We start from the raw sequence: 12,175 nt of genomic DNA, 5'->3' as shown, positions 1-12,175 counted from the left end.
TAGCTTCTCTTAGTACAAAGGCTCTGCCATGGCTGGTGTGAGCCGGCTAGCAAACCTGCAGAAAACATCCCCAGGAAGAATTAACTGGGCATTCAGTGATCTTTTGCAAGCTCAAGATTGGCTTCAGCTGGGAGTCATTGGGCTGATGTCTCTGATAACTGGTCAAGGTTACCCACTTAGTTTTAAATGAGAAAATATCCAGGGTCTGAAGAATTAAGTAAAATCACTCAAATTCAGTTTTTATGTTTACTAAGAGGGAAGGAAATTGTAAAACACTTCCATTTCTTACCTCAACAGGAAAAAAAATAAGTATCTATTTACTTAAGACATGTAATTCAATTCTTATTTCCAGTGTAACAAATCATTTATTAAACAATTATGTCTGAACACTTCTAGGAGTTACCAAATCTCACGACGTAAATTTTAGCATTAAACTCTGACATTCAGATGACAAAATACAGAACAGATTTTCCACTGTCATAAATTCTCCAATCTGAAAAAAAAAGAAAAACATATTTTTATGAATGTTTGTAACTTACCAGTTTATCTACCACACTTTCTAATGGGAATCTATTCATTTTTCTGCAGCTGTAATGAGAAAGATATGTTTCCTATTTCTTTTTTTTTTTTTTAATATGTAGATACTAGACTGTTTTATTATTTACTACCATAAAATACACACACCATTATAAGGCTTTAAAATTTATCAAAACTTATGCACACATTACAAACTGTACATGATGCCATTTGCTTCATGCATTCTCTCAATTTTTTTTTAAATTATTATTATTATTATTATTATTATTGTTATTATACTTTAGGCTCTATGGTACATGTGCGCAACGTGCAGGTAAGTTACATATGTATACATGTGCCATGCTGGTGCGCTGCACCCACCAACTCGTCATCTAGCATTAGGTATATCTCCCAATGCTATCCCTCCCCCATCCCCTCACCCCACAACAGTCCCCGAAGTGTGATGTTCCCCTTCCTGTGTCCATGTGTTCTCATTGTTCAATTCCCACCTATGAGTGAGAATATGCGGTGTTTGGTTTTTTGTTCTTGCGATAGTTTACTGAGAATGATGATTTCCAATTTCATCCATGTCCCTACAAAGGACGTGAACTCATCATTTTTTATGGCTGCATAGTATTCCATGGTGTATATGTGCCACATTTTCTTAATCCAGTCTATCATTGTTGGACATTTGGGTTGGTTCCAAGTCTTTGCTATTGTGAATAATGCTGCAATAAACATACGTGTGCATGTGTCTTTATAGCAGCATGATTTATAGTCCTTTGGGTATATACCCAGTAATGGGATGGCTGGGTCAAATGGAATTTCTAGTTCTAGATCCCTGAGGAATCGCCACACTGACTTCCACAAGGGTTGAACTAGTTTACAGTCCCACCAATAGTGTAAAAGTGTTCCTATTTCTCCACATCCTCTCCAGCACCTGTTGTTTCCTGACTTTTGAATGATTGCCATTCTAACTGGTGTGAGATGGTATCTCATTGTGGTTTTGATTTGCATTTCTCTGATGGCCAGTGATGGTGAGCATTTTTTCATGTGTTTTTTGGCTGCATAAATGTCTTCTTTTGAGAAGTGTCTGTTCATGTCGTTCGCCCACTTTTTGATGGGGTTGTTTGTTTTTTTCTTGTAAATTTGTTGGAGTTCATTGTAGATTCTGGATATTAGCCCTTTGTCAGATGAGTAGGTTGTGAAAATTTTCTCCCATTTTGTAGGTTGCCTGTTCACTCTGATGGTAGTTTCCTTTGCTGGGCACCGTTTCCTATGCCCGTCGGAAAAACACAGTATTCGGGTGGGAGTGGCCCGACTTTCCAGGTGCCGTCTGTCACCCCGGAAAGGGAACTCCCTGACCCCTTGCGCTTCCCGAGTGAGGCAATGCCTCGCCCCTGCTTCGGCTGGCGCACGGTGCACTCACCCACTGACCTGCGCCCACTGTCTGGCACTCCCTAGTGAGATGAACACGGTACCTCAGATGGAAATGCAGAAATCACCCGTCTTCTGCGTCGCTTGCGCTGGGAGCTGTAGACCGGAGCTGTTCCTATTCGGCCATCTTGGCTCCTCCCTTCCTATTTCTTTTCCCAGGTAGCATTCTCAAAGTTAAGCCCTGGGATTCTGTTCAAAATTACCTTAAAACAGACCAGACTTCAGAACCTTGCCACAATCACTCTGTGAAAGAAAAAAGGTAAATTAAAATATTTAACAAATGGATTATAAGACTAGATACTTATTGATTTTCTTCTTTGCAATTTTTAACTAATTTATTTATTTTAAATTTCAACTTTTATTTTAGATTCAGGAAGCACATGTGCAGGTTTGTTACACAAATATATTGCATAATGCTGAGGTTTGGGGTAAAAATGATCCCATCACCCAAATAGTGAGCATAGTACCCAGTGGGTAGTTTTTCAGCCCTTGACCCACTCTTTCCCTATACCCTCCAGGAGACTCCAAGGTTCATGTGTGTCCAATGCTTAGTTCCCTATTTTAAGTGAGAATCAGTGGGATTTGGTTTTCTGTTCCTGTGTTAATTCACTTAAAATAATGGCCTCCAGCTGCTTCCATGTTGCACAAAGGACATTATTTTTTGTTCTTTTCTATGGCTGTGTAGTATTCCATGGTGTATATGTACCACATTTTCTTTATCCAATCCACTGTGGATGGGAACCCAGCTTGATTCCAATGTCTTTGCTATTGTGAATAGCACTGCAATAAACATGCAAGTGCATGTGTCTTTTTGGTAGAAGAATTCATTTTTCTTTGGGTATATACACAGTAAGGGATTACTGGATTGAATGGTAGCTCTATGTTAAGGTATTTGAGAAATTGAACTGTTTTCCACAACTGATGAACTAATTTACATCCCACCAACAGTGTATAAGCATTTCCTTTTCTCTGCAGTCTTGCCAGCATCTGTTGTTTTTTGCCTTTTTACAAATAGCCATTCTAACGGTCCAAACACCATTTGTTGAAGCATCATTTCATCATTGCATAGTCTTGACAGTCTTGTCGGAGATCATATGGCCATGCATGTGAAGGCTTATTTCCAGACTTCCTATTTCTATTTCTAGATTTATTTATATTCCATTTGTCTTTGTGTCTGTCATTAAGCCAATGCCATACAGTTTGATTTGTAATATATAGCTTTGTAATATATTATAAAATCAGAATATGAGGCTTCTAGACCTTTGTTTGTCTTTCTTAAGATGGTGTTGGGTATTTGAGGTCCTTTGAGAGTCCGTAGGATGTTTTCCCTATATTTTCCAAAAATGCTACTAGAATTTTGATTGGGATTGGATTGAATACAGATTATTTGGAGTAGTATGGACAGTTTAACAATAATGAGTCGTTCAAATCATGGACATGTGATACCTTTTTATTTATTTGTATCTTTTTTCATTTCTTCAACAAATGTCTTATAATTTTCAGTGTACAAGTCTTTCACCCCTTACATTTATTCTTAAGTATTTCGTTCATTTTGAGGCTAATGTAAATGGAATTGTTTAATTACATAACTTTTTGTATTGTTCATCGTTAGTATAGAAACATGACTGACTTTTGAATATGATTTTTTCTTTCTTTTTTTTTTTTTTTTTCTTTTTTAGACAGAGTCTCACTCTGTCACCCAGGCTGGAGTAAAGTGGCCCAATTTTGGCTCACTGCACCCTCCACCTCCAGGGTTCAAACAGTCTCCCTCTGCCTCCTGATTAGCTGGGATTACAGGTGTGCACCACTCACTTGGCTAATTTTTTTTGTGTTTTCGGAGAGACAAGGTTTCACCACGTTGGGCAGGCTGGTCTTGAACTCCTGACGTCAAGTGATCTGTCTGCCTTGGCTTACCAAAGTGCTGGGATTACAGGCATGAGCCACCACTTCCTGCCTTGAGTGTGATTTTTCATCTTGCAACTTTGGCAAATTTGTTTATTAGATTTAACAGTTCTTTTGTGGAGTTTTTGGGGCTTTCTACATATAAGATCAAATAATTCATAAACATAGAAAATTTTAGTTCTTTCTTTCCAGTTGGATTCCTTTATTTCTTTTTCTTGCCTGTGCTCTGATTAGGACTTCCAGTACTGTATTAAATAGAAGCAGTGAAGATTAGCATCCTTGCCTTCCTCCTGATCTTAGAGGGAAAGCTTTTGTTTTTCACCATTAATATAATGTTATCTGTGGGTTCTAATATATATGACCTTTATTATGTTGAGAAAGTTTCCTTCTAGTGCTAATTTGTAGAGTGTATTTTTTAGTCATTAAAGGGCATTTACTTTGTCTGCAATTATCATGCATATTAGTTTGTTTTGTGTTGCTATAAAGGAATACGTGAGACTGAGTAATTTATAAAGAAAACAGGTTTATTTGGCTCACAGTTATGTAGGCCGTACAAGAAGCATTGCACTGGCATCTGCTTGGCTTCTGGTGAGGACCTCAGGAAGCTTTTACATATGGCAAAAGGCAAGGGGAGGTGGCATGTCACATGGTCAGAGGAGGAGCAAGAGAAGGGGAGGGATGCCATGCTCTTTTTAAAAAAAAACAGTTCTCATATAAACTAGTAGAGTGAAAACTGCAAGAATTCACTCATTACTGAAGAAAGGGCATCAAGCCATTCATGAGGGATCAGCCCCCATGATCCCAACACCACCCAGCAGGCCCCACCTGCAACAATAGGGATCACATTTTAACATAAAGTTTGGAGGGGACAAAATCATGTGATTTTTATCCTTTATTCTCTTATTGTGGTGTACTATATTCATTGATTTTCATATGTTGAACCATCCCTGCATCCCAACGATAAATTTGTCTTGGTCATAACATATGATCCTTTCAATATGCTACTGACTTCTATTTGCTAGACTTTTGTCGAGAAGTCACGTGTATTTGTTTATTGGGTAATGCTGGCCTTTAATTTTATTTCCTTGTAGTGTCTTTGTCTGGCTTTGGTACCAGATAATAATGTTGGCTTCATAATATGAGTTTGGAAGAATTCTCTTTTCTTCAATTTTTTGAAATAATTTTTAAAGGATTGTCATTAACTCTTCTTTAAATGCCTGGTAAAATTCTTCTGTGAAGTCATCTTGTGCTGATGATGTTTTTTTAATGCATTGGAAAGTTTTTCATTGCTGATTTAATTCCCTTATGTCTTGTAAGTCTGTTCAGATTTTCTATTTCTTCAGTCTTCGTATGTTCATTCTTGATCCAGTATTGGTACCTTGTGTACTTTTAAGAATTTATCCATATATTCTAAGTTATTCATTTTGTTGACGTATAATTGTTTGCAGTATTCTCTTATAATCATGTTTACATCTGTGGCTACAGCCTCTTCTTTCATTTCTGATTTTGTTTATTTGAGCTTCTCCCTCTTATTTCTGTAGGTAATCTTGCTTAAGATCATCCATTTTGATCTTTTCACTAAAAATTTTGATTTTTTTTTTTTTTTGAGGTGGACTCTCACTCTGTCATCCAGGTTGGAGTGCAGTGGCACAATCTCATCTCACTGCAGCATCCATCTCCCGGGTTCAAGTGATTCTCCTGCCTACAGCCTCCAGAGTAGCTGGGTCTACAGGACACCACACCAGGCTATTTGTGTGTGTGTGTGTGTATTTTTATTAGAGACAGGGTTCACTATGTTCGCTAGGATAGTCTCGAACTCCTAACCTCAAATGATCCACCCGACTCAGCCTCTCAAAGTGCTGGGATTATAGACGTGAGCCACTGGGCTGAGCCTTGTTGATCTTTTCTATGATTTGAGATATTTCTTCTTTTTTAAATGAAGGTGACTACTATTGTATATTTCCCTTATAGTTCTGATTTTGCATCATTACATGAGTTTTGGTGTGCTGTGATTCCATTTTCATTTGTTTCAAGATATTTTATAATTTCATGTGATTTCTTCCATTATTCATTTGTTTTTCAAAAGTGGGTTACATAATATTCACATAAATTTTCTAATTTTCCTACTGCTATTGACTTCTAGTTTTTTTCTATTGTGATTGAAAAAGATATTTGTATTATTTTAGTTTTCTTAAATTTGTCATACCAGTTTTAGTGGCCTAAAATGTGATCTGTTCTGGGGAATGTTCTTTGTGTGCTTAAGAATAATGTGTATTCTGATGCTATTGCATAGACTGTTCTGTGTGTGTGTATTACTTTCAAATGTTCTGTAGTGTTATTCAAGTCCTCTATTTCTTTTAAGATGGAGTCTTGCTCTGTCACCCAGGCTGGAGTGCAGTGGTGCAATCTCGGCTCAATGCAACCTCTGCCTCCTGGGTTCAAGCGATTCTCCTGCCTCAGCCTCCCAAGTAGCTGGGATTACAGGCGCCCACCGCCACGCCCGGCTAATTTTTGTGTTGTTAGTAGAGACAGGGTTTCACCATGTTGGCCAGGCTGGTCTTGAACTCCTGACCTCAGGTGATGTGCCTGCCTCGGCCTCTCAAAGGGCTGGGATTACAGGCATGAGCCACCGTGCCTGGCCTGAAGTCCTCTATTTCTTACTGATCCTCTGTCTGATTATTTTATCTTTTTTTGGAAGTAAAGCATTGAAATTTTCTACTATTATTGTGTTACTGTTTATTTTCCCCTTTAATTCTGTCGATGTTCATTTCATATATTTGGTGCTCTGCTATTAAATGCATATATACTTAAAATTATTGTATCTTCCTGTAAATTGACCTTTTTATCATTATATAATATTCTTCATTGCATCTTGTGACAGTTTTTGTCTTAAAATTATTGTATCTTCCTGTAAATTGACCTTTTTATCATTATATAATATTCTTCATTGCCTCTTGTGACAGTTTTTGTCTTAAAGTCTATTTTATCTGTACCTATAGCCACTGCTGCTCTCTTGTGGAAAATATTTCTCATTCTTTTACTTTAGGTTTCCGTGTGCCTTGGCAACTAAGGCAAGTCTTTTGTAAAAAGCATTTCATTCTATATATTTTTAAATCCATGCAGCCACTTTATGTCTCTTGATTAGGAAGCTTAAGATATTTAAAATTAAAGTACTTTAGCAAAATGCTTAAATTATTTTAAAAATAAAATGTAGAATTAAATAATACTTAATAATAAATTAAGTTACTTTATTATTAGTAGTAGTATTTTTGAGATTGAGTTTCACTCTTGTTGCCCAAGCTGGAGTACACTGGCACGATCTCAGCTCACTGCAACCTCTGCCTCCTGGGTTCAAGAGATTCTCCTGCCTCAGCTTCCCCAGTAGCTGAGATTATAGGTGTGCACCACCACGCCTGGCTAATTTTTTGTAGTTTTAGTAGAAACGGGGTTTCACCATGTTAGCCAGGATGGTCTCAATCTCTTGACCTCATGATCCCCCTGCCTCGGCCTCCCAAAGTGCTGGGATTACAGGAGTGAGCCGCTGAGCCCGGCCTCCATCTATCTTAGTTATTTTTTTTCTCACTTTATTTTGTGTATCTCACATCGGTATTTTCTTTATGATTAACAGATTGCTTATATCAAACATTCATAGTTATGATGATCTATTTTCAGCTAGTAACACATTAGCTTTTATTGTATACAGTAACTCTACTTTTTTACATCTCCCCACCCTCACTTTGTGTTATTGATGTCACAAATTACATCTTGGTGTATTATGTATCCATTAACATCATTTAATAGTTATAGTTATTTGTATACTATTTTCTTTTACATTCTATTCTAGAATTAAAAGTGCTTTATACATCACCATTTCAGTATTGCCTACTTATCTGTACATTTACCTTTACCAGCAAACTTTATATTGTTGTATGTTTTGTTTGCTATATAGCATTCTTTTGTTTTGACTGACAGGATAATTGGCAATGTATATTTTCATCATTTTAAATAAATCATTCCACTCTCTTTTGACATGTAAGGTTTCTTCTAAAAGTCCACTGATGATATAAGAGGAGTTCCCTTGTACATGACAAGTTGTTTTTCTCTGCTGCTTTCAAGATCCTTTCTTTGTCTTTTATTTTAATAGGTTGATTATAACATGTCTCAATGTGGTCCTTTTTGTGTTCATCTTAATTGGAGTAATTTAAGTTTCCTGAATTTGGATGTTCATTTTCTTCCTCAGTTAGGGGGAGTTTTTGGTCATTATTTCTTCAAATAAGCTCTCTGCCCCTTTCTCTTTTCTTCTACTGGATGTCCCATAATGCATATATTGGTCAGCTTGGTGGTGTCATATATGTTTTAGGCATGCTTCACTTTATTTTTTCTCTTCTGATTTGGTAATGTCTAATGACCTGTTTTCTAGTTTACTGAAACTAGAAAACTATTTCTTCTGCTTACTCAAGTCTACATCTGTAGCCATGTAGTGGACTTTTATTATTCAGCTAGATAAATTCCTTTTTTATATATTTTATTTCTTTTATCTGTTTTTTATTTTCTATGCTCTTTTTATTTATGCATTATTTTCCTCATTTTATTTAATTCTCTATCTGTTCTTTTGTAGATCATGGACCTTCTTTAAGATGATTATTTTGAATTGTATGTAACACAGTAAATTCTTCTCTGTTTTGTTGGGGTTCATTGTTGGAGATTTATTTTATTTCTTTGATCGGGCTATGTTTCTCTTTTCTCCTGTGTGTCTTCTGAATCTTTACTTATTTATTTGCTGAGTTTTATGTGTTTGAAAACAACTGCCACCTCTGCCACTCTTTATAGACCAAGGGCTTTATGCAGGGAAGACCTTCAGTAATCAGCTTGAATAATATTTGGGGAGGCAGTACAACCTTTTGGGGGGATACAAATTCTCTGGGATTTAATGTGTAATTTCTCAGAGAGGTTTGCTGGTTTCTTTTTCAGGAACTCACAAGTTTTTTTCACCCTCTGGTGCCTGTCGGTGGTACTTCAGGCTCTCTGGTGCTACAGTGTAAGGCATACCTCTCTCCTTTGTTCTCAATGGCTCTGAGGCTTACAAATTATACAAGTTCTCCATCATTTTCCTAAATCAGGCAACACACATTTCAGTTCCTTGAGAAGCTATTCAAAAACCCAAAATTCTAGATGCATGCTTCACTCTCCTCCCTCCATTCTATGACAGGGGCCACGACTCCTCTAGATTGTGCTGAGCTATTCCGTATCTGTAACGCTGTATATGTAGACATGTATCTGTAGACCCTCTGATCCTTAGCACTGTTATCTGTAGACCGTCTGATGCTGCAACAAGGCACCCTTGCTCACCTTTGCTTTCAGCTGCCTGGAGACATTCAAACTATGTTGGTTCCATTAGGCTTTGAGTCAGGCAAACAGAGCCCCGTGACTCAGGGTAGCCCTGTATAAAAGCTACAACATTGAATGCATATTTCACTGTTCTCCACCCACTAGTCCAGAAGCTACAAACTGAGCTGAGCTATGTGGGCTTGTTGAAGGGGTAATATTGTAGATAAAATTAAACAACTCTTCTCACCTATTTCAATGCAGCTGTTCTGAGCTTTGTATTTGCCTGGCATACTGCAAATTCTTAACTGGTTCCTAGAATTCCCATAAAGTTTTTTTGGTCTGTACATTTTTGTTAATTTACTTTGTCTGTGAAGGAACCTGGGCTGGGACTTTTTATTCTATCATCTTGCTGACATAGCTTCACCTTGTTTCTGCTATTGAGTCCATCTGGTAAGTGTTTTTAGATATATATTTTAGTTTTTATAACTTTTTAATTCTACAGCTTTTGATTTTTATTATATTATTTTATTTATAGAAAATTCGTATTTTTCTATTTATGTCGAGTGTTCATATTTGTATCTGAGTATTTTTGTAAGCTGCTTTGTATTCTTTAATGAATTATTTCCATTTTTTAATTCATCATATTGATATTCACTGATTTTCTTTTCAAATTCAAGTTGAAATTGTCATGATTCCTTTTATGTTCTTTTATTTTGGATTGTATCCTTCACCCAGAGGTGAAGACTTCAGTTATTTTACTAAACTTGATGTATAATACTGATATTTTACCTTAGTAGGCAATCAGTTTGGGGCTGCACTTTATGACCTACCTTTTGTAGTCTATGGTTCCAAGGTTAATTTTTTAAAGATGCGAAAGAGCTATTTAGTTTTGTTTGGTGCTAACAGCACACGGTGGTCCATCTGAGACGTCGATGGATATGTACACATTTTTTTTTCAGTTTACAAAGTCTTACATTTGCTAACTTGAATCAGATGCATGCATACACAGTATGAAGTTGTGCACAGGAGTTCAAAGCCTTTCACCTGCTTCATAAGTTTCTTTCCTCTCTGCGATTTTTCAGAATTTTTTCGGTTTCCAAACATTCCATCTTTTAGTCCTCTGGGCAAAAACCACTCACTTTCACTATATCGCCACGTTAGGCACTGTGCAGAAAGAAGACAGAGAAAGAAAGTAAAAAGGGTTATCCCTTTCTGTTGCAGTAGCTGATCAATCTTGAGATAATTCAGCTTCACTCATCAACATGATTTTGCCGCATTGAGAGAAATCCTGTGCCACAGGACCAAGAGGAGATTTCGGGTTTCTGAGGACAGAAATGGAAAGATAAATGTTTTTATTTTATGCTGCTGTATTTTGGGATGATTTGCAGCGTAGTAATAGATAAATACAATCTATGATTTCGAAATAATGCCAACATTGGAAATTATGTATGATATTATGTTACTTGAAATTCTGTGAGGACTTACTCACTGATTTTATTTTTGTTCAACAACATTCCTGAGTCAGAGTTGGAGCTAATTTCATGCATTTGCCGTCCGCCTAAAATGACCCTAAATATGCATAGAATTCAGTGCCCAAGGAATAGCATTTCAAACTTCAGGGTATACAATGTTTGAGTGGGTTTTGGAAACCCACTCAAAACCACATTATTATTAAATATAAAAAAACAGAGGGGATGTCACAAGCCATAGCCTAAAATAGTGTGCATCTTGCTCACTAAAAACATAGGTGGCTCAAAATGCATAGAAATATTTATTACTTAATTTTAATGAACAACTCAATTACCTAACGCTTAAATTAAAAAAAACCTTTTCATTGGCATTAATTTATATATAATATTAAACTTTCAAAGATAAATAAAATGTAGTAGATGTATATATATATATATATATTCAAAATACTTATTGATAAAAAATATTCATTATTAATTTGTACACCGAAGGGTCCTATATATTGCATTGAAAAGAAAACAAGAATAGTTTACTTGGTTCTGTATAAACTAGGAAGTTCATCTTATTCGTATGATGTATATAAACCATAACACATTTGTGCCAATTTGCCTCTTGTGTCATATCTCTTTACTGCAATAATCACATGCAATCATGATCAGTTTTTCAAAGTAAACCATTCATAAAGAGTTAAACTGGAATGTCTTGGCCTTAAAAGAATCTAATTAACTATTACAAATGCCCAGAATGATTATCCTTTACTTCATTGATTGAATAGCTTAAATAGTTGATGATTAATCAATGTGAATGTTTAGCTTGCCTATACCTATCGACTTCAACCAAAGAATTAATGATTTTTGAAAAGAATAGACTGAAAGCATTTGAACCAACATTTGGTAACTAGTAACTAACTTGGTATTTTAAATTGAGAAAATTTCTAGATTAAAATTACTTTCTTTCTACTGTCCAGGTTAATCCAGAATGTAAATTTAATTTTAACAGGGAAAGGAAGAGGCAAAAATGTAGGATAACAATTTTAACAAAAATGTTAAACATGGAAGCAGAATATAATACCTTAATAAATCATGACACTGATTAAAAAAAGCTTTCGGAGGAGCTACTTAAAATGTAATAATTATAATGGATTTGCATGTTTTATTTTAATTGCCTGATGGTCTTCTGCCTGGAATACCTTTTCTATCATTATTTAGATCTCTGTTGAAATGCTGTATTTTCAGAGAGAATGTTCTATTTAAGTTACACTCTAGCCGTGAGTCAACATATAATACGGTGCTACTACTATTCGAGTATATTAACTGCCTCTGTAAAGGACATGGACTTCTAAATCAAGAAGGCAGGGGATTAGTCAATTTTATTTATTATTCCATTCTAAATCCCTGGCAGATAATACGTTTGGGGCTATGTTTATTATTTTTTTAAAATATTTGTCTCTTCTGCTAAACTGGACTGTTCACTTGATTTGGCAGAGAGTGATAACTTCATTGTGTTCTCACTGCCAGGGTGT

General features: G+C 36.0%; 1 long non-coding RNA gene across 1 annotated transcript in view; it reads right to left on the bottom strand.

The window, feature by feature from the left end:
* Nucleotides 1–338: 338 nt before the first annotated feature.
* LOC129049694 (uncharacterized) overlaps nt 339–12,175 on the bottom strand; it is a 45,146-nt gene continuing 33,309 nt past the window's right edge. The window contains exons 2-4 of the long non-coding RNA XR_008512948.2: nt 10,228–10,347; nt 1,998–2,196; nt 339–493 (exon numbers count right to left, since the gene is read on the bottom strand). This is a non-coding gene — a long non-coding RNA (uncharacterized LOC129049694). The remainder of the gene's footprint in view (nt 494–1,997; nt 2,197–10,227; nt 10,348–12,175) is intronic.

This window comes from Pongo abelii, chromosome 14, assembly GCF_028885655.2.
Source record: "Pongo abelii isolate AG06213 chromosome 14, NHGRI_mPonAbe1-v2.0_pri, whole genome shotgun sequence".
NCBI classification, from domain to species: Eukaryota; Metazoa; Chordata; class Mammalia; order Primates; family Hominidae; genus Pongo; species Pongo abelii.
Note: the sequence above shows the minus strand (reverse complement) of the source record. Positions and strands in the feature narration are given on the sequence as shown.